This window comes from Hemicordylus capensis, chromosome 3, assembly GCF_027244095.1.
Source record: "Hemicordylus capensis ecotype Gifberg chromosome 3, rHemCap1.1.pri, whole genome shotgun sequence".
In the NCBI taxonomy this organism is placed as follows: Eukaryota; Metazoa; Chordata; class Lepidosauria; order Squamata; family Cordylidae; genus Hemicordylus; species Hemicordylus capensis.
Window position 1 is genome coordinate 33,069,401 of NC_069659.1, and position 21,178 is coordinate 33,090,578.

Below are 21,178 nucleotides of genomic sequence, written 5' to 3' on the forward strand. Positions count from 1 at the left end.
ATATATTATAGTGGTATTTATTTATTTATTTATTACATTTATATCCCGCTCTTCCTCCAAGTTGCCCAGAGCGGTGTACTACATACTTGAGTTTCTTTTTCACAACCCTGTGAAGTAGGTTAGGCTGAGAGAGAAGTGACTGGCCCAGAGTCACCCAGCTAGTTTCATGGCTGAATGGGGATTTGAACTCAGGTCTTCCCAGTCCTAGTCCAGCACTCTAACCCCTACACCACGCTGGATATGAAACTAGTAGTGGTCAATCTGCTCAGTCTTTGAAGAAAAATGGCTGACACCCAGATTGAATTACTCAGTGAAGGTCCCTTTGAAATTAATAGGACAAGTTATGCCTTTCTAAGTTGTCTAGGCCCTGTGGTGTTTCTTGGGGGTGGGGCATGGTAGGTATGGGAGATAAAGCTGCTGCTCAGGCAGTGCTGTACCTCACAGACATGTTCTCTTTTCACCACACAGGTGACTTCAACAACACGTCTCTTTATTATTTCCTATCATCATCATCATCATCATCATCATCATCATCAATTTAACATATTTGTATACCGCCCAAAATGCAAGTCTCTGGGCAGTTTACAACAAAACAATAAAAACAACAAGTAATTACGTTAAAACATTACAGCAACTTAAAATTATTAAAAACCATCAAACTATTAAAACAGTATCTAATTAAAAGCCTGGGTGAACAAATGTGTCTTGACTGCCTTTTTAAAAGTTGTCAGATATGGGGAAGCTCTTATTTCAGCAGGTAGCATGTTCCAAAGCCTCGGGGCAGCAATGGAGAAGGCCCGTCCCTGAGTAGCCACTAGACGAGCCGGTGGCAACTGCAGACAAACCTCTCCTGAAGATCTCAATGAGTGTTGTGGTTCATAGTGAACAAAATGTTCTCTTAAATACCCAGGGTCTAAGCTGTTTAGGGCTTTATAGGTTATAACCAAGACCTTGTATTTTGTGGGAAATTATCGGCAACCAGTGTAGATTTTTAAGATTGGAGTGATACGGTCTCTCCGACATGACCCAGAGACCAACCTGGCTGCCACATTCTGGACCAACTGCAGTTTCTGGATGACGTACAAAGGCAGCCCCACTAAAGGGCACATCAGCTTCCAGAGAACTCCATTATATATACTGAAAGAGGGAGCACCCTGTCTCAGCTCCATACACCATAAAGAAGAAGAGGGACTCTAACCACACAGGCCTTGAGTGGGGGAAAGAAGCTAAGGTTTGCAAGCTCACTTAAAACTATGCACACAGTAGGCCTGTTCACATGACCATTGGGGTCATGTGATTCAAACCCAGGAAATACACGATTAAGCCAGGCCTGCTGTCCATTGCTGAAATCAGGAGCCGATAGTCCTCCAAGGCAGATATTGCTGAACTACAACTACCTTCATCCCCAGCCACAATAAATTGTAGCTGGGGTGATGAGGGGTTGTAGTCAGCAACTTCTGGAGTACCACAGGTTGGGAACTCCTGCCTTGGAGGACTATCAGCTCCTGATTTCAACAATGGTTAGGATTTCATGATTTCAGCAACACAGGTTAGGAACCTCTGCTCCAATGCCTCCATGGATTAGCTTCCCAGAATGCTTTGCACTGCCATTAGACTGGAAAGCCTAATTACTTCAACAGCTGCCCTCTGATTGGCCATGAAGGAGCAGGAGGCAAACCCAGCCCTGCTGAAGCTGCTCCAGCTACAAGATCATAGAGTATGCTTTGGGCCATGGACAGTGACCCCTGTAGCCACAGCTCTCTATTGTTTCCATGCCTGCTGGGTCCCACTGGTTGGCTGGAAGAGGTAAATGGATCCACATGACCAGAAACACATGGTAGGAGAGCTCTCCTTTTCTCCTACCTTGATTAAGAGCAGGGTACAGACCACCTAATGGTGCAGCGGGGAAGCAACCTGCCTAGAGAGCAGGCGGCTGTTGGTTCAAATCCTCGCTGGTGTGTTCTCCAGAATATGGGAAACTCCTATAACGGGCAGCAGCGATATAGGAAGGTGCTGAAAGGGATCATCTCATACTGCACGGGAGGAGGCAATGGTAAATTCCTCCTGTATTGTACCAAGAAAACCACATGGCTCTGTGGTCACCAGGAGTCAACACCAACTCGACAGCACAACCTTTCCTTTCCTTACAAAGAGCTACCTGAGTTGGAGGAATTTGTGTGAGTTCACACAGTCATGCAAACCAGGGTAGAATGCCTCCTAACTTAATTCTGATTATTGTGTGAATTCGCCTAATACTTACACACATCACTGGCTCTGTGTGTGTGTATTTAATGTTGCTGATGTTTTTAGACTAACCTGGTGTTTTACTCATCATTTTGTCAATTCTGTACCTTAATCCACCATAAAAATTAGGTTTTAAGTGGAAGGATAAAGTATTAATAGTTGAAATAAATAAAATAAGAATGAATGACATCTTTTTTCTGAAAATGGTGCCCTTGTCCCTAGTATCTCCATATTTTAAAAAGAAAGCATTATGTAAGTCACTCTGGGAACCTTGCTGACTCGCACAAAACAGGTTAAAAAGGCTTTAAACAAACAAATATTCAAGAATGACACTCTCAGTTGCAATCCAAGGTGTATCTTCAATGCCACTCTGCATCTGGAAACTGGCATGATAAAAATTGAGGCTAAAGTTTGGATGACTGTTCTCAATCACTGGCTCAAATTAGCTCAAATTAGCCACATTGGCTCAAATTAGCCACAGGGCCTGGCCTCATTAATACTGCAGAAAAATTTCCAGTCCTCATGGAAGCAGGCAGTCGATAATAAGGTGGCACTTTGGGGCTTTTCCCCATCTCACCTTCTTGCTATGGGCAGTGACAAGGCAAAAATGGCCATCAAACAGAGGATCCTGATACGGAACGCCAGGTGGATCTAAGTATGGTTCCTGGATATCAGGCCTCGGACAGCTCTAGGTTCATGGTATTCCCTCCTACATATTTGACCCAGATGGAAATACCAAGTCACAGAAGGGCGTTCACCCTCGCCCGCTGTCATGCCCTTCCATCCGCTCGTTCAGAAGGTAAAACAGTACCTCTAGTGACTGTTGCTGGTATCTATCGTTTGTTTCATTTTGGATTATGAGCCCTTTGGGGACAAGGATTCATCTTATTTATTTATTATTTCTCTGCTTAAACCACCCTGAGCCATTTTTGGAAGGGCGGTATAGAAATCAAATTAATAATAATAATAATAATAATTAATAATAAAGTTGTAGAAAATGAAGATGCAAAAATACTATGGGACTTTTGACTACAAACCGACAAACATCTACCACACAATACACCAGATATAACTGTAGTCGAGAAGAAAGAAAAACAAGTCAAAATAATTGACATAGCAATACTAGGTGATAGAATAGAAGGAAAAGAAATAGAAAATTGAAAGGCTGTGGCAGAAGGAGACCAGAATAATCCCAGTAGTGACTGGCGCCCTAGGTGCAATTCCAAAACAACTTGAAGAGCACCTCAACACCATAGGAGCCACAGAAATCACCATCAGCCAATTACAAAAAGCAACTTTAATGGGAACAGCCTACAGGTGAAACTCGGAAAATTAGAATATCGTGCAAAAGTCCATTAATTTCAGTAATGCAAATTAAAAGGTGAAACTGATATATGAGACAGATGCATTACATGCAAAATGAGATAAGTCAAGCCTTAATTTGTTATAATTGTGATAATCATGGTGTAAAGCTCATGAAAACCCCAAATCCACAATCTCAGAAAATTAGAATATTACATGGAATCAAGAAGACAAGGATTGAAGAATAGAACAATATCGGACCTCTGAAAAGTATACAGTGTACTGTGCTTGATTGGCCAGCAAACTCGCCTGACCTGACCCCATAGAGAATCTATGGGGCATTGCCAAGAGAAGGATGAGAGACATGAGACCAAACAAAGCAGAATTGCTGAAGGCCGCTAATGAAGCATCCTGGTCTTCCATAATACCTCATCAGTGCCACAGGCTGATAGCATCCATGCCATGCCGCATTGAGGCAGTAATTGCTGCAAAAGGGGCCCAAACCAAGTACTGAATACATATGCATGCTTATACGTTTCAGAGGTCCGATATTGTTCTATTCTTCAATACTTGTCTTCTTGGTTCCATGTAATATTCTAATTTTCTGAGATTGTGGATTTGGGGTTTTCATGAGCTGTACGCCATGATCATTACAATTATAACAAATTAAGGCTTGACTTATCTCGCTTTGCATGTAATGCGTCTGTCTCATATATCAGTTTCACCTTTTAATTTGCATTACTGAAATTAATGGACTTTTGCACGATATTCTAATTTTCCGAGTTTCACCTGTATATTTTGCGATGATATCTATAATAATAACAATATTGATAATAAAATTCAGCCCTCCCAGGTTCTTGGGAAGGACTCGATGTCCGGATAAAACAAGCCAGACAATAACACCTGTCTGACTGTGTAAACAAGAAATGATAATAAAAATACAGGATGAGCCCGTTTATGGAAAGGCTCTGCCCCTGTGCCTCTGGGGAGGTGGAAACCACTGAACACGTACTCTTGTCTTGATCGTTTTATAAAGATAGCTGGGAGAACCTCATACTTCCTTTACATCGCAACTACTCTGGCCGTTCCAGTCAAGTCTACAGTAAGATGCTGCTCTCAGATGAAAAGCGAACCCTCACATACAATGTTACTAGGTTCTATGTGGCAGCGTGCAAGATCCGTCGGACCCTGCATGCCTGCCCATAACCCATGGTTTTAACTACTGACCAATTTATTCTAACATGTTGTATAAAAGTACTTTTACTATATTAGTTGCTTTTAACTTATAGTTAGATATGTACTTATATATTTAACTATGTTTTATTTCCTTTTTACTAGTCATCCCATTAGAGTGGTATAGACCAATTTTATATACAGATTGCACTAAATTGCTCATATCAGTTAGTTGTTTTATCAGATTTATCAGTCCTATCAGTTGTCTTCCCTTATTTTTTAGCTATCCCGCTTTTACCCTTTAGCATATTTTATAGCTTATTTTAAATATTTTATACTTCTTAGACATTTTTATATTCACTGATAGTTGTATGTATTTACCTGTGCTGGTCTTCTTTGACTATAATAAAGCTGATTGATTGATTGATTGATTGATTGATTGACTGCAATCCGAGGTGGCACAGTCCACTCTAATGCCTCCCTTTCTTACCACCACCTTATTGTGCTACATTTGCAGACCAGGAATGAGGCCTTAAAGAATCACTGCCAGTCAGTGTTGATAGTACTATACTAGATGGAAGAGTGATCCAACTCAATATGATACAGACTTATATTACATGCATACTAAAAATAAGTCCTGCCAGAAAAGGAAAAGGCAGTAAAATTGCAGCAGGACCAGAATAAAATGGCCTCTGCAATCTGCTGCCAGATAGCAGGAAACATGATGTTTCTAGCCTGTCTTGCAACTTTCCATGGTACAACAGAGCCGAGTGAAATGTGTGCACTGTCATCTAAATTCTGGGTCAGGTGCCAGAGGCAGTGATGCCCCAATGCTCCTCTAGGCAGGAAAAGCAGCCAGTGGGATCCTGATTGCTGAAAGGGTACCAGATGATGCAGGAGCATGTTCACAAAGCTGTCTAGACAGGTGCATATGTGCGTGCATGATAATTCTGAAGACAGGCACACATACTGTGAACCTTTCAAGCCAGAAAGGAAAAAGAAATACCAGAAACAGAGTTCTAACACACTGGATTCTTAACAACAACTTGCACCCCTTTGGGAGTTATGTAAAGTTGCTAACAACTTGCACCCCTTTGGGACTTATCTTCTCTGTTGTTGCCCCAGAGCTGTGGAACACACTTCCTGCTGAGATTAGAGCTGCTTTTAAAGTTTTCGGTTTTAGAGAAAAACTATCTAGTTGCCTTTAAGCAACTGCAAGGCGTGCCTGCGCAGTTTAGAGATTGTCACAAGCCCGTGATATCATGGGCTTGCAATGATCATAGCTGCACAGGAGTGCCTCACAATTGCTTAAAGACTCTGGCCCAAATGGGTGGGGCAAGCGTCTCCCCTGCTCCCACCCCACTACCACTGGGGGAGGGGGGAGAAGAGAAAAGGGCTTCTCTGATCCCTCCCTCCGCAGTCACCCCTCAACCACAATAAGACTGGGGGGGAAAGCGGAGCTTTGGAGGGTGGGCGAGGGGTGGCTCAGCTGCCGGAGGCTCCCAGCCCCCAGCCATTTGCAGGCTCACCCAGACCTTGGAGGACTGGACCTGGTCCCCAAGGTCTGGGGGTTAGTGCACCTCTGGCTGGAGCTGAATAGGGCCAGCTGCTTTCTGCCTGCTAAATATAAGAGAATTCATCACGTTGAAAGGTGCCTCTTTGTGTAGTTAGCAGGGGTCTTGTTCACTACACATCTGACCGCAGGGTTGTCAGCCAAAAAAAAAAAAAAAAGGTTGCCTGGCCTGCTTTTGTGCCTTTAATTGAGGTCTGGGCTCAGGGACGGCCCTTCCAAGAGGCAAGGTGAGGCAGTTGCCTCAGGCAGCAGCTTATTGGGGCTCCAGCAGGGCTACAAGACGCCTCCTGCCACTGCCATGGGAGCAGCTCTTCAGGACTGATCTAACCATTGCAAGCTTTGCAAAGACATGCCTTGCAAAGCTTGCAAAAAGCACCAGGAGAGAAGAGGAGGCTTCTGGCAACCTCCCTCGCTCCCTGTCCCCTGCACCGTTTTCAAAGCATGCAAGAGTCAGTTTTGAAAGGGGCTGGCCTCCACCAGAGTTGTGGGACAAGGCAGCATTTGGTGCTTTGCCTCAGGTGCCACAATACCTGGGGCAGCCCTTGCCTGGGCTGCCCAACTTGGAGGCAAACATCAGGATGGGCTAATTATTGTGTGAGAGCTAGAATAGCATAGTGACTAAGAGACTGTGTTATGACTCGGGGAGTCCCCTGCTCAAATCTTTCCTCTGTCATGAATTCACTAGGTGGCCATCTGCTCTGACTCAGCCCTCCTTCTGCAAAATGGGGGTAAGAATACTCACTTATCTTACAGTGTTGCTGTAAGGATTGCAACAAGATAATCTCTCTCTATATATATACATACATCTTGTACACGTACCCGTCCCTAATCCCATGTGAGTTCACGGGTGAGCTGCCAATTAGCGACGGGGATGGGTGGCCCTGCCGGCGGAGGAGAAGTGGCCGCTGCCGGGCCGGCCAGTGGGCCAAGGAAAAGCGGCTGCCAAGGGAAAACTAGGGGCACAGATGCTCTGCGCCAGGTCAGCTTGTACATCTTAAATGCTCTGAGCTCTCAAAAAGCACTATACAAATGCTAAACAGTAGTATTATTAACTAGCTGATCCTGCACAGAGCATCTGCGCCCCTAGTTCACTGCCGCCGACACTTTCTCACCCCACCCACGCCACCGCCACTTTTTTGCTTGCTCGCCCCACTGCAATCTCCCCTCGCCCTTCTTCTTCTCCCCCCACCTGCAAACACCTTCCTCTTCCCCGCCTGCCGCCTGCCCCCATCTTCGTATTTTGTGCCGCCTGCCCACCACCAGCTTTTCCTGGCTGCCCGCCTGCTGGCCAGCCAACCAACAGCCACCCGCAGCTGTTCTGGCTGCCCACCTGCTAGGCCCACCTGCCATTTGCAGCCACTCCAGCTGCCCGTCTGCTGGCCGCAGCCACTCCAGCCGGCCACCTGTCAGTTGTGGCTGCTTGCCTGTCTGCTGGTTGCGGCTGGCCACCCACTTGCCTGCCACCTTCTTCAGCTGGCTGCCACCACTGCCAGCATATTTTCTCTCTCTAGCCCATCCTGTGGCTATCCAGCAGCTCTCTGAACTCCAGCGAGAGCTGCCACGCATGGGATTAGCCATGGGTTCGTCTTAGAGAAATAAATATAAAGAAGAAGATGCCTGTAGATCAAGTGGCTGATCAAAGCACAGCTGTAGGGGCTGGCTGAAAAGTTGGCAACCCTACCCTGGCTTCTTTCTACACCACCATTCAGGCATGCCCTTAAGCAGGAGCCGCTCGTCCTAATGAGCTGGGTGTGGGCACTGAACAGGATGCCGTTTCTCCAGTTGCTCTGTTGCTCCCACCCCGCCCTCATATTCTGCCCCACCCAGGAGTGAACCAGCTGCTTGCAGCCTGGCCAATCATCAGGTAGAGCTGTGCAAGCTAGTTAATCATTGGCCAGCCCACATAGCTCCACCTGACAAATGGCCAGCCTGCAAGCAGCGCAGCTCTTGTTAACTCCAGGGTGGGGTGGAATGAGAGAGAGGAGCAACCAAACTGCTGGGAGCCAGAGGCAGCGCCATCTTGTTCAGCACCCCCACCCCACCAGCTTGTTAAGATGAGCCACTTCTGCCCATAAGGAAAGGATTTCCCTGTTGCATTGGAAGCCACTTATATTGCACTCTCAAAATCCAGGTGGAGCATGTATGCCTGTTCCCAAACGCACCAATCATACCACCATCATTTTCTACAATGCAGCTGAATAAAAAGACCTTCCTTGTATCCGCTTGATTATAAGCATAATAATAAGGGGGGGGGCAAACATTTTCCTCTGTGGGCCCTTTGATGTGTTGTGACATCAAGTTGTTATTACAGTGTTACTGGACGGGGAGGATCAGTAGAAGTAATGAAACTGACCTCTGTTTTGAAGCTGGGTATCGACCATTAAGTGGCAGAACACAGTAAGGTATTGTGCCACCGCCCTAGCAAAAATGACTGTGCAGCAAGTCCAAACCTGCTCTCATAAACAGCCTTTGAACAGAGGCCTAAATTATTCATAGTCACTTCAGTTACTTTTTGTGAAGAACACATTTTATTTTTACAGAATACAACAGGGTTGGCTGCCTGCTATTGATCTCCGCTTCCCAGCATGAAAGCAAACCCACCTTTAATGCTGAGAATGCTCTCCTTCAAGGAGAACCACTTCGACAGAAACCTCTATCCATTTCAGTGAAGGGCTTATGAAGGGCTGCATGTCCCTAGGTGTAATATGGCACATACTCACCTGTGTTTCTCTTTGTCTTGAATAGGGATACTGCTCACGCTCCTTTCTCATCCTGAAAAAGAGTCAGGATCCTCAAAAGTTTATATTGATCACTTAGGTATAGGAAGCTGCCTAGTCCTGTGTCAGACCGTTGGCCCATTAGGTCAGTCTCTTCTGCAACGACTGCCAGAGTCTCTCCAGGGTTTCAGACTCCTGTGTCATTCTCCTGGTGCATTCTGGGAGGAAAAAATGGCAGCCAACCAGAAGAGCAGGAGTGCTTGACTGCTGCTGCCGCTGCTACAGGGGCTGTGGCCTTTTCAAATTAAAAGACAGAAGATGATAAGCTAAGTCAGGGGTTCCAACCTGTGGTACTCCAGGTGTGGTGGAACTACAAATCTCATAACCCCAGCCACAATAAATTGTAGCTGGGGGTGATGATGGAAGTTGTAGTTCAGCAGCATCTGGAGTACCACAGGTTGGAAAACCGTGCGCTAAGCCACTCTCCCTGGCCTCAGTTACCATGAAATATCCATTGTAGCTTTGCAGTTGCCTCCCATGAAATGACTATTTCACCCCTATTTGGAAGGGTTTGGAGAAAATGCAGCCCAGTGCTACTCTGCACTTCATTTCGTTTCAGGAATCATGGGAGTTGTAGTCAAACTCCATGAATCCTAGCAGGAAAAGTCACTCTGGTCATCATTTGCATTGAGAAGAGGCCCTTCAGGGCTCCCCCCCCCCCGAGGTGATGAGAGCCCTATGTCGCCTCCCACCCCCTTTCCCCAAGGTTTTCCTTGGGGAAGGTGAGAGGGGACTGGGATAGTGTGGCAGAGGTATGGTACAAGCCCCCATTTTAGTCAGGCCCTAAGCAAAGGAGGGTTGCGCCCAAATCAAACTGAGGCCACTTTATTTGTGTGGATGGATTGCATTTTCAAGTCTGTCCACCCCATTTTCAAAACTCATGGAGAGATAAGCAGATTATAAAACATAATACTTACCTTGCATATCATATTTTACAGTATTCTACTTCACAGGATGGGAACCCTTGGCTAAGCTTACCATTTCTCTGACTTTTAACTTGAAAAGGCCACAGCGCCTGCAGCAGTAGTCAAGCACTCCTGCTCTTCCTGCTGGCTACCATTTTTTTATCCCAGAATGCATCAGGGGGAAATGACACAGGTGTCTGAAACCTCAGAGAGCCACTGGCAGTTAGTGCAGATGAGACTTCACATACATTATCTCAGTTATCCCTACAGCACCCCTGTATTGTAGGCCATTCTTATTATCTTCATATTATCGACTGGGATAGTCATGGCAACAGCTTGAAAGAACAGTGACTTGCCTAAGGTTTCCTAGTGAGTTCATGGCAGTCAAAATTCAAAATACAGGCCGAGAATCCTTTATTTAGACTCCGGAAATCCGGAAACCTCTGAAATCCGGACACCACGCCGAGAAAAAAACCCAACCCCGCTTGTATTTTCCACTTGGATTCTCAACCTGTAGCTTCAGCCACTCACAAAGCCCCCAAACCAATCCCAGCCCCAACTCAGCAACTAGCAGTGGCAAAGCAGCAAAAAGCCCCCAAACTAAGCAGCACCCGCAACTCACAGAGAGGCAAAGCAGCACCCGCAGCTCCGTCTGCAATGGCAGTTGCCCAGCCCCTCCTCAGCCTCGGCTCCTCTTCCCTTCCTACATGGGTGGGCACTTTGCTGGTGGCATTTAAGGGCACTTGCAGGCAGGGCAGGGGCCAGGGAGGCAAAACAGCACCCGGGGCTCCGTCTGCAATGGCGCTCCGAATGGAGGAAGAGCCCTCCTTAGGGGCGGAGCCAAGCCGGTTTTGTGAATGGGATTGCACTGCCACTCACATGCTTCTCAAGCCAGTCTGCGAGAGAGGAAGGAGGGGAAGCGGGAAGAAGCTTGGCTAGAAGGCAGGAAGGAACATCAGGGGTTGTTGGAGAAAAAAACCCAGTAACCTTTCATGCTCAATATCTCATTTATGAACATATTCCGAAATCCGGAAGAATCCGAAATCCGGAACACCCCTGGTACCAAGCAGTCCGGATAAAGGATTCGCGACTTGTAGGGACCTCCTAGACTTTTGGCCATTGTGCTACACTAGTGAAATAGTTTCCAAACAGTGTGCTGGAGTGTACTTGTACCACTTGAAATATAGCAATTACTTAATTAAAGCAAGGCTCCTGTGAGCCCATAGCACCCACCCACCAAGGAGGCTACCCACTGCATCTCTGCATGGGCCATTGCTCTGGCCTTGTTCTAATTAGTTTCTGCTGAAAAGAGGTAATCTTCCATGTCTCCACATCACATGTGATTGTATCATTCAATTACTTCTGATGTAGAGTTGCAGCAAAATGATTTGCCCGTTGCATCACTGCTCCGGCTATGCCTCCTTCCAGAGAGGAGTAACTCATACAGAAACATAGCACACAAACTCCTCTGAAAATTGGTAGTGCTTGTTCATTTTTTCTCATTCTTGGGATCAAACTAGACATTGACTTATTGGCATACTAAAGTCCAGTTCACACATGTTCAGTGCACATACAAGCCATGTACAATGTATGCATGCACAATTGTTCGCACGTTATATTTAATGCATGTACAGGAGTACACAACGTCTAACTTGTTTCTGAAGATGCCTGTACTCAGGGTCACCTATAAAATAAATGCATGCATTGTCATTTCATACATCTGTACACATGTCATCTGCACACATGTACCATGTAATGCCTGAATAAATCTTCAGAGGTGTGCTTCAATCTCAAAGCACCTCTTCTTTAAGTAAAAGCAGCCACTGCAACAAGTAGGAGCTGATTCAGATTGGGAATGCAGCACACAGGTCTGACTCAGTATATGGCAGCTTCCTATGTTCCTATGTTCCTTTCCCTAAGCACAATTTTCCTGCCAAAAATCCCCCACCATGCTGCACCTTTAAAGCATGCAACTACAACTACACTTACTACAAATATTTATATAATGCTTTTTAAATAAAAGTTTCCAAAGCAGTTTACATAGAGAAATAAAGAAAAATGGATCCCTGTCCCCAAAGGACTCACAATCTAAAATGAAACATAAGATAGACACTAGCAACAGTCACAGGAGAGATACTGTGTTGAGGGATGGAAAGGACTAGGTGCTGTTGGAGACGGCATTCCAGTGCATCGATCCTTTGCACCAACTATCTTAATGACCACTAGCGGCACTGGGAGTAGAGGAAGCTAATGAGGGTCTCCTTAGCTGTCCCTGCTTGCCTCCACTCTATGACCTCTGCTTTGATTCCTCAGGTACTTCCTGTAGTGAGTCAGTCCTCTTCCTTTCCTCCTAGATGGAAACATATCTCTCTCTCCCTACCTATTCGTTATGTAGCTGATGGATAAGATAGGTCTTTCCTATCTAAAATGTACTTCACCAATAAATCAATTTAGTTTAGCTCCTACAGTGATCTCCATGTGTGCTCCTTAAATAGCTGCAACAACTAAACTCTGCACTCTGTAACTGGAGTGGTAGCTTCCTTGGCTAAATAATCACAAACCCCAACAGGGTTATGGGCCCAGCAGCCCAAGAGTCTACAGCAAAGTTTTCCTTTTAAAGTGTAGCTGATTGAGTTAGTATGATAGCATGGATCCAGAGGTGAGCAGCACTGCCTCTCCAGGATGAATGGAAGGAATTACAATCAATGGGTTATGAAAATGGAAGCCCTCCTGAAGGCAAAAGGACTTGATGGAGCCCTCACAGAACCACGACCAACAGATGGAGCAGCTGCCCCAAAGGAGTGGGATTCACAAAACAACAGAGCATATGGCTTGATTCTTCTAAATGTAAGTGATAACTTACTAATGCATTTCAAAGAGACCAAAATTGTCTCAGAGGTGTTGAAAAAGCTCAAAAAGCTGTATGGCAGAGTCTCCCCCAATGCTGCTGTCCTTTTAATTCAAAGGAGTTGCAAAATGCTGCTGGAAGAAGGAGGGGATCTTTCAACCCATATAAGTGGAATGCAGGAGACTCACGGATTACTTAAACAACATGGCTCTACTTTGGGTGATCAAGTGTTAATTGGCTTGATTCTGAGATCTTTGCCACAGAGGGAAGATGGCATTGGAAGTTTCACATGATAAACTTGAATTGGAAACTGTAATTGCATGCTTGCAAGATTTCGCCTTAAATAGGGAGAAACAGATTTTGCAAAGCATGGGGACAGTTCCGCAGCCTTTTTTGGCAAACAGACATTGCTCTAACTGTAACAAAGCAGGGCGTTTGCATGCTAATTGCCCAGAGCCCAAAGGCAGGAAATACAGAAAGAATTCTAGAGGAGAAAAAATGGGTTACCATAGCTACAGAGATGACTTACAGTCTGTGAATACAACAGGAAAGAAAGAAAGCTTTTCTCACAGACAGAGAAGCAAACAGCATGCTGGTTTTGAAAAACAGGACGCACAGAGAGACAGTCAAAAGATCAGGACTTAGCAAGTAGGAATTAAAAGAATGATTTTATTATTGATTCCAGTGCTACCCAAAATAGTCTGAATTTCCCTGAAGTATTTATTGATTAAAGAGCCAGTGTGGTGTAGTGGTTAGAGTGCTGGACTAGGACCGGGGAGACCCGAGTTCAAATCCCCATTCAGCCATGATACTAGCTGGGTGACTCTAGGCCAGTCACTTATCTCTCAGCCTAGCCTAATTCACAGGGTTGTTGTGAAAGAGAAGTATGTAGCACACGGCTTTGGGCTCCTTGGAGGAAGAGTGGACTATAAATGTAATAATAATAAAGTGCCTGTTTTTCTTGGGAATGGGAATATGATTTTTTTTTCCACAGGAAAAGGAACCACTGAGCTGCATTGCAGGCAATCTGGTGAACAGATTGAAAGAATTTTGATCCAGGATGCTCTCTTAGTCCCTGATATGGAGAGCAACTTGCTCTCTGTGGGACATGGAGTCAATAAAGTCTGCAAAGTGATTTTGAAGACAAAGTTTGCTACATCATCAAAGATGATGATTTAGTTATGGCAGCCTATATGCATGAAGATGGGCTTTTTCAATTGGACTGTGTAACTGAATAGATAAGCCTCGCAGCCTCATGAAAACACAGGAATTGTTCTACCATATGGCATAAAAGACTAGAGCATAGGCAAATAATGTGATAAATGAGCCTGAGAAAAATGGACTAATCAAGGATTTTCAAGTGGAATCATGCAAAGAAGCCACAACTAAATGTCAATGTTGCATACTTAATAAAGTGGTGAGACCCAGCTTTTCTGGACAAGCACAGAGGGAGTCGCAACATCCTCTGGAATGAATACATTCTGATGACTGTGGTCCACTTGAACACAGTATGGCTGGCAATTGCTACATACATTTATTGATGATTTTTCAAGATTTATTTATGTGTATCCTCTGAGAGAGCAGAGTCAAGTGTTTGAAAAATTTAAAGAGTATGTCACTGGTCAATAACAAATTTGGAAGAAAGCCTCAAAGACTAAGGTCAGACAATGCCGGATACATGTCAAATGACGTGAAAAGATTCCTAAAGTAACATAGGATTTCACATGAACTTGCTCCTGCATACACACCAGAACTGAATGATGTGGCGGAGAGGAAAAATCGCTCTCTACTAGAAATGACCAGATGCATGTTACATGATGCTGGTTTGGCAAATAAATTCTGGGGAGAAGCAGTGATGACTGCAATTTACTTGCAAAACAGATTGCCAACCAAAGCAATAGACAAGACACCATTTGAACTATGGCATGGGCGCCAACCCTCTCTAAACCATATCAGAGTATTTGGATCAAAGGCTTATGCATACGTCCCAAAGGCCAAGAGAACCAAACTCAATTGCAGATGTGAACTGGGAGTGTTGGCTGGATATGTGCCTGGCCAAAAGGGATACAGCTTCCTTGATCCTGCAAGTGGAAAGGTCAGAATACGCAATGTGGTATATTCTGATGAGAGACAAGGACCAACTAGAGGTAATGTGCCAGAGATCCAGGTGAAAGAGGAACCATGTGAGTTGACCCTCGTGAAGATAGAGCCAGACAATGAACTCAAAGGATCTATGCTGGATTCAGAAGGGGCTGCACAGCCTGAGCTGGAACTGAGGCACTCTCAGAGACCCAACAAAGGGGTTCCACCCAAAAGGCTCTCACTCATTACCAAAGGAGGAGAGATAAAAGAACCCACCACATGGTGAGATATAGAAAAGATGCCAGCTGATGAAGCCAAGAAATGGAGAAAAGCAGCATTAGAAGAAATTGATTTCCTGTGCAAAAATGAGACTTGGAGACTTGTGGAACTACCTGCAGGAAGAAAGACTGTGGGATGCAAGTGTGTCTTCAAAGTCAAGCAAGGAGGCCCATCAGGCATGTTCAGTGGCCTCCAAAATGGATGCCGTGACGGGGTGAGGCCTGTAACGGGCCGAAGACCACCCAAACAGGGTGATTGACAACATAATGGAGGCCAGCGGGGGGAGGGAAACCTCCGGAGGACCCCCTCCATGGCCTTGGAGAAGCCCCCCCGAGGGGGCAAGTACAATAAAAGATGACACCCCCCCCCCCCGGATTGAACCGAACGGGGAGGGGGTGTTTCTGAGGGAGTGCCAGACTGGACTGGCCCAGTCCAGTTCCGAACCGGGCCAACCAGTTTTGTGCACACCCCTACTCTTGCCACAAGCCACAATTTAAGCTGGTTTTGTGTCTTCTGAATTCACCAGTGTCCAGTTCCCAAGCCTCACTTTCCTCTGCCACCCAATGTCTGTATCTACATTTGTTGTTTATGGAAAATAAAATTTCTTTCAAGAATCCCAGAGATTTCCAGCTTCCCACTGAACATGAGACAAACACAGTATGGGAGAAATGAACAAGATATCTGTTCCAACTGGAATATTGCCAGATCAGTAACTACCAAAGTTACTAAGGGGTAAAAAGTGAAGACAGCCAATAGCTTATTATAAGTGAAGCAGAGTGCTAGTTTGGCTGAGTGCTGTTCCCTAGATGAAGCCAATCTTCCAAATGCATTTTCACTGATTATATCGGGCAGTGGAACAACTGAATGAGAACAGTGAAAGGTGAAAATCTGCACCACTTAGAGGGTCCGTTTGGTCCTGAAACAAAAGTCTGGTATGGAAAATTAGATCAAAATCATAGATTTTTTTAATTTAAAAAAACCCTCTACCTCAGGGAAAGGAGAGAGAATAGTATGTAGCAGAGGGTTTCTCTACTATAGCTACCCACCATCTGTTCCAGATCTTGCAATGCAGGTTTATTTTTCTTATTAGTTCTATTTGCATCCTGCCCTTCCTCCAAGAGCTTAGGGTGACATTTTAGTCTCACCATAATCCTGGAAGTTGGGTTAGTAATGGTGAGGATGCCTTCCCCAAGGAGACCCTGTTTATTTTTTGGCTGAGCAGGTATTTAGATTCAGCCCACTCAGCTGACCTGCCCCAAACCATTCCATCCTTTACATTACATAAATTATCTGTACGCTGCACCATAAGAACATAAGAACAGCCCTGCTGGATCAGGCCCAAGGCCCATTTAGTCCAGCATCCTATTTCGCACAGTGGCCCACCAGATGCTGCTGAAAGCCACAGGCAGGAGTTGAGGGCATGCCCTCTCTCCTGATGTTACTCCCCTGCAACTGGTACTCAGAGGCATCCTGCCTTTGAGGCTGGAGGTGGCCTACTCTGACTAGCAGCTGTTGATAGACCTCTCATCCATGAAGTTATCCAAACCCCGCTTATAGCCATCCAGGTTGTTGGCTGTCACCACATCTTGTGGCAGAGAGTTCCACAAGTTGATTATGCGTTGTGTGAAAAAGTACTTCCGTTTGTTGGTCCTAGATTTCCTGGCAATCAATTTAATGGGATGACCTCCGGTTCTAGTGTTCTGTGAGAGGGAGAAGAATTTCTCTCTATCCACTTTCTCCACACCATGCATGATTTTATAGACCTCTATCATGTCTCCCCGCAGTCTTTTTTCTAAACTAAATAGCCCCAGGTGTTGTAGCCTTGCTGCAACGGATTTTCATGATGTTTGGTTTTTGATGCAAAAATGGCTATTTCAAAGGATATGATAAAGTCTGCATAAAAATCCCATCTTCCACTTCCTTGTCATTGTTTCATACTTCTTTGCAGCCATTGTTCCCTGATCTGCCACTGCCTCTGCACTATGATTATTTTTTAACTTCAAAGGCACTGCCCAGACTGTCCCCGCCATCGTCCATTGCTGAGCTGATGCACATTAAAATATTATTTTTAAAGCCCCTTGCTGTGCAATTGTGTGTAAACACCTGACTTTTTTTTTTTTTGAAATGTGGAATTAAGATACATTTTTAAAAGCCTGTTGCTGAGCACACATTAAAAGACCTTTAAGTCTAGTTGACAACTGAGCAAGCATGGCACATTGGTTAGAGTGGCTAGAGTGTTGGACTAGGACTTGGGAGACCCAAGTGCAAATCTTCGTTCAGTCATGAAACTCCCTGGGTGACTCTGGGCCAGTCACTTATCCCTCAGCTTGACCTACCTCACAGGGCTGTTGCAAGGTGTTGCCCAACAGGACCTAGAAGGCATCTCATTCTGGGAGGGCATAGAATCATTCTGAAGGGTCTGCGGTTCTGTGATGCTATCAGACTTTTTGCTCAGAGTGGCAACACTTGGCTACCACTAGAGATAAATCGGGGGGAGGGGGGGAGACCCACAGCTTTAAAGATATGTGATAGTGGCAGGGGTTGGGGGGCAGTTGAGTCACTGCCATACAGGTGTGCACTTGATGGTGCAAACACACAGATAACGAGTTACTGTCTTTTAGTCTGTGCCCCATTTTCAAAGTCTGCCCCATATTTTACATGTAGCCTGATCCCACACAACACTGGAACATAGGAAGCTGCCTGATACTGAGTCAGACCCTTAGTCCATCTAGCTCAGTATTGCACCTACTGTAGGTGCACCTCTGCTTGGATGGATTGGCCTCATCTCCTAAGAGGAATATCATACAGTGCTCACACATGTCGTCTCCCATTCAAATAGGACTCTACCGTTATTGCAGAGTCAATGGTAGGGATGTCCAGTAACTCCTCTTGTTTGATTAGAATGGATCAGTTTCAATTTGTGACTCCTGAGGATGTGGACAAGCTTCTTGGAAGTGTCTGGCCTGCCACCTCTCCTCTGGATCCATGCCCAACATGGCTTATATCATCTAGTAGGGAGAGATGGCCTAGTTGGCATCATAAATGCCTTATTGGGGGAGGGCAGGATGCCTCCATGTTAATGTTTGAAGAAGGCAATTGTGAGACAAAGCCCTCAGTGATGGACCCCTATAGCCCTCAGTGATAGATAATTATAGGCTGGACTTCAACCTCCATTGGCTGGGCAAGGTGATTGAGAGGATGGTGGCTGATCAACTTCAGGTAGTTTTGGAGGACACTGATTCTCGGCCTATTTCAAATTAGCTTTAGAGTGGGCTGTGGGGTTGAGACAGGCCTGATGGGGGATCTATACTAAGGAATCGACAGAGGGAGTGCGGCTCTGCTGTTTCTTTTCAATCTCTTTGAGGCGTTCAATACCATTGACCATGGTATCCTTCTGAATCGTCTGAGGGATTTGGGAATAGTGGGTACTGCTTTGCACTGGTTCCATTCCTATCTCTCAGACAGATTTCAGATGGTGTCACTTGGGCATAGTTGCTCTGTGAAACTAAAGCTATTGTATGGTGTCCCTCAGGGCTCCATCCTATCCCCGATACTTTTTAACATCTACATGAAACCTTTCGGTGAGATCATCAGGAGATTTGGAGCAGAGTGTTATCAATATGCTAAAGAAAAGTAAAGTGTGCCATCACGTCAATTTTGATTCCTGGCCCTCACAGAGCCCTGTGGTTTTCTTTGGTAGGATACAGGAGGGCTTTACCTTTCAGCATCTTCCTATATCGCTGCTGCCCAATATAGGTGTTTCACATAGTCTGGGAAACATACCAGTGGGGATTCGAACCAGCAACCTTCTGCTTGTTAGTCAAGCATTTCCCCGCTGTGCCACTTAAGGTGGTTTGCTGGTGACACCCAAATCGATTTCTCCATGACATCATCATCAGGAAATGGCATAGCTCCCCTAAATGCCTGCCTTCAGGCAGTAATGGGATGGATGGGGAATAATTAATTGAAGCTGAATCCAAACAAGATGATGGTACTAATGGTGAGGGATCATAATTCTAAGAATGTGATAGAATTTCCTGCTCTGGACAGGGTTTCACTCCTTTTAAAGGAACAGGTATGTAGCTTGGGAGAGCTTCTGGATCCAGGCCTCACCCTGGTTTCTCAGGTGGAGGTTATGACCAGGAGTGCTTTCTGTCAACTTCAGTCGATACAACAGCTGTGTCCGTTCCTTGAAGATAATGATCTCAAAACTGTGGTGCACTCACTGGTAACTTCTTGGCTTGATAACTGCAATGTGCTATACATGGGGCTGCCTATGTATGTTGTTTGGAAACTTCAGTTAGTTCAAAATGCAGCAGCCAGATTGGTCTTCAGGGTTTCTTGGAGAGACCATATTATGCCTGTTTTAAAACAGTTGCACTGGCTTTTGATATGTTTCCAAGCAAAATACAAAGTGCTGCTAATTACCTTTAAAGCCCTAAATGGCTTAGGACCAGGTTCCCTGGGAGAGTGCCTTCTTCAGTATGATACCGACTGCACATTAACATCATCAGAAGTCCGTCTCCAGCTGCCCCCAGCTCAGCGGGCGGCAACTCGGGAGCAAGCCCTTCTCTGTAGCTGCTCCTGGGCTCTAGAGTGAGCTCCCTATGGATATTAGAGGCTTAAGAGGTTTAGCAGCCTTTAAAAGAGCCCTAAAAACTTATCTTTGCAGCCTGGCCTTTGGTGATTACTAAAATGAGTTTAAACTGGTTTAAATTTTGTTTTAATTAGGGTTTTAAATAACTAAATAAATAAATAAATCTCTTTTTATATTTGTGAACCGCCTGTGAGCCAACTGGGTGAGGCGGTATAAAAGTCTAATAAATAAATAAAGCAAACCAGAGCAGATCGTGCTTAGCAAATGGGACAATTCATGTTTGCCACTCCAAGACCAGCTCCCCTCCTGTCTCATTTGCTTGGAAGTACATCCCACTGGGTCTAATGAAGTCGAACTTTTCAATAAATGTGTGTGGGATTGCTGCCTCACATTTCAGACAGCAATGAACATAGGAACATAGAAAGCTGCCATATACTGAGTCAGACCATCGGTAGCTCAGTATTGTCTTCACAGACTGGCAGCGGCTTCTCCAAGGTTGCAGGCAGGAATCTCTCCCAGCCCTATCTTGGAGAAGCCAGGGAGGGAACTTGAAACCTTCTGTTCTTCCCAGAGTGGCTCCATCCCCTAAGGGGAATATCTTATAGTGCTCACATGTGGTCTCCCATTCAAATGCAACCAGGGTGGACCCTGCGTAGCTAAGGGGACAAGTCATGCTTGCTACCACAAGTGAGGAATAACAAACTGAAGTTGAATCCAAATAAGACAGAGGTACTGACTGTGGGGGGACAGAAACCGAGAGATGGTTTAGATCTGCCTGTTCTGGATGGGGTTAAACACACACACCCCGCCCCGAAAGATCAGGTACGTAGCTTGGGAGTGCTCCTGGGCCCAAATCTCTCCCTGGTTTCTTAGGATGAGACGGTGGCCAGGAGCACCTTTTATCAGCTTTGGCTGATAGACAGCTTTGTCCATTTCTAGAGGTGAATGACCTTAAAACAGTGGTACATATGCTGGTAACCATCAGGCTTGACTACTGCAATGCACTCTATGTGGGACTGCCATTGTATGTTGTCCAGAAACTACAATTGGTGCAGAATGCGACAGCTAGATTAGTCTCTGGAACAACACGAATGGACCATATAACACCAGTTTTGAAAGAATTGCATTGGCTGCCAATATGTTTCCGGGTGAAATACAAAGTGCTGGTTCTTACCTATAATGCCCTTAATGGCTTAGGTCCAGGCTATATAAGAGAGCAACTCCTTTGTCATAAACCCTGCCACCTGTTACAATCTTCTGGAGAGGTCCAGTTACGGATGCCACTGGCTTGTTTGGTAGCAAACCAGGGCCGGGCTTTCTCTGTGGCTGCAGAGCTTTGGAATATGCTCCCTACTGAAATAAGAGCATCTCCTTCTCTGTTTATTTTCAGGAAGACCC

At 45.3% G+C, this 21,178-nt stretch overlaps 1 long non-coding RNA gene across 1 annotated transcript in view; it reads left to right on the forward strand.

The window, feature by feature from the left end:
• The first annotated feature begins 1,732 nt into the window (after window positions 1–1,732).
• LOC128349189 (uncharacterized) overlaps window positions 1,733–21,178 on the forward strand; it is a 29,349-nt gene continuing 9,903 nt past the window's right edge. Inside the window, exon 1 of the long non-coding RNA XR_008318613.1 lies at window positions 1,733–1,837. This is a non-coding gene — a long non-coding RNA (uncharacterized LOC128349189). The remainder of the gene's footprint in view (window positions 1,838–21,178) is intronic.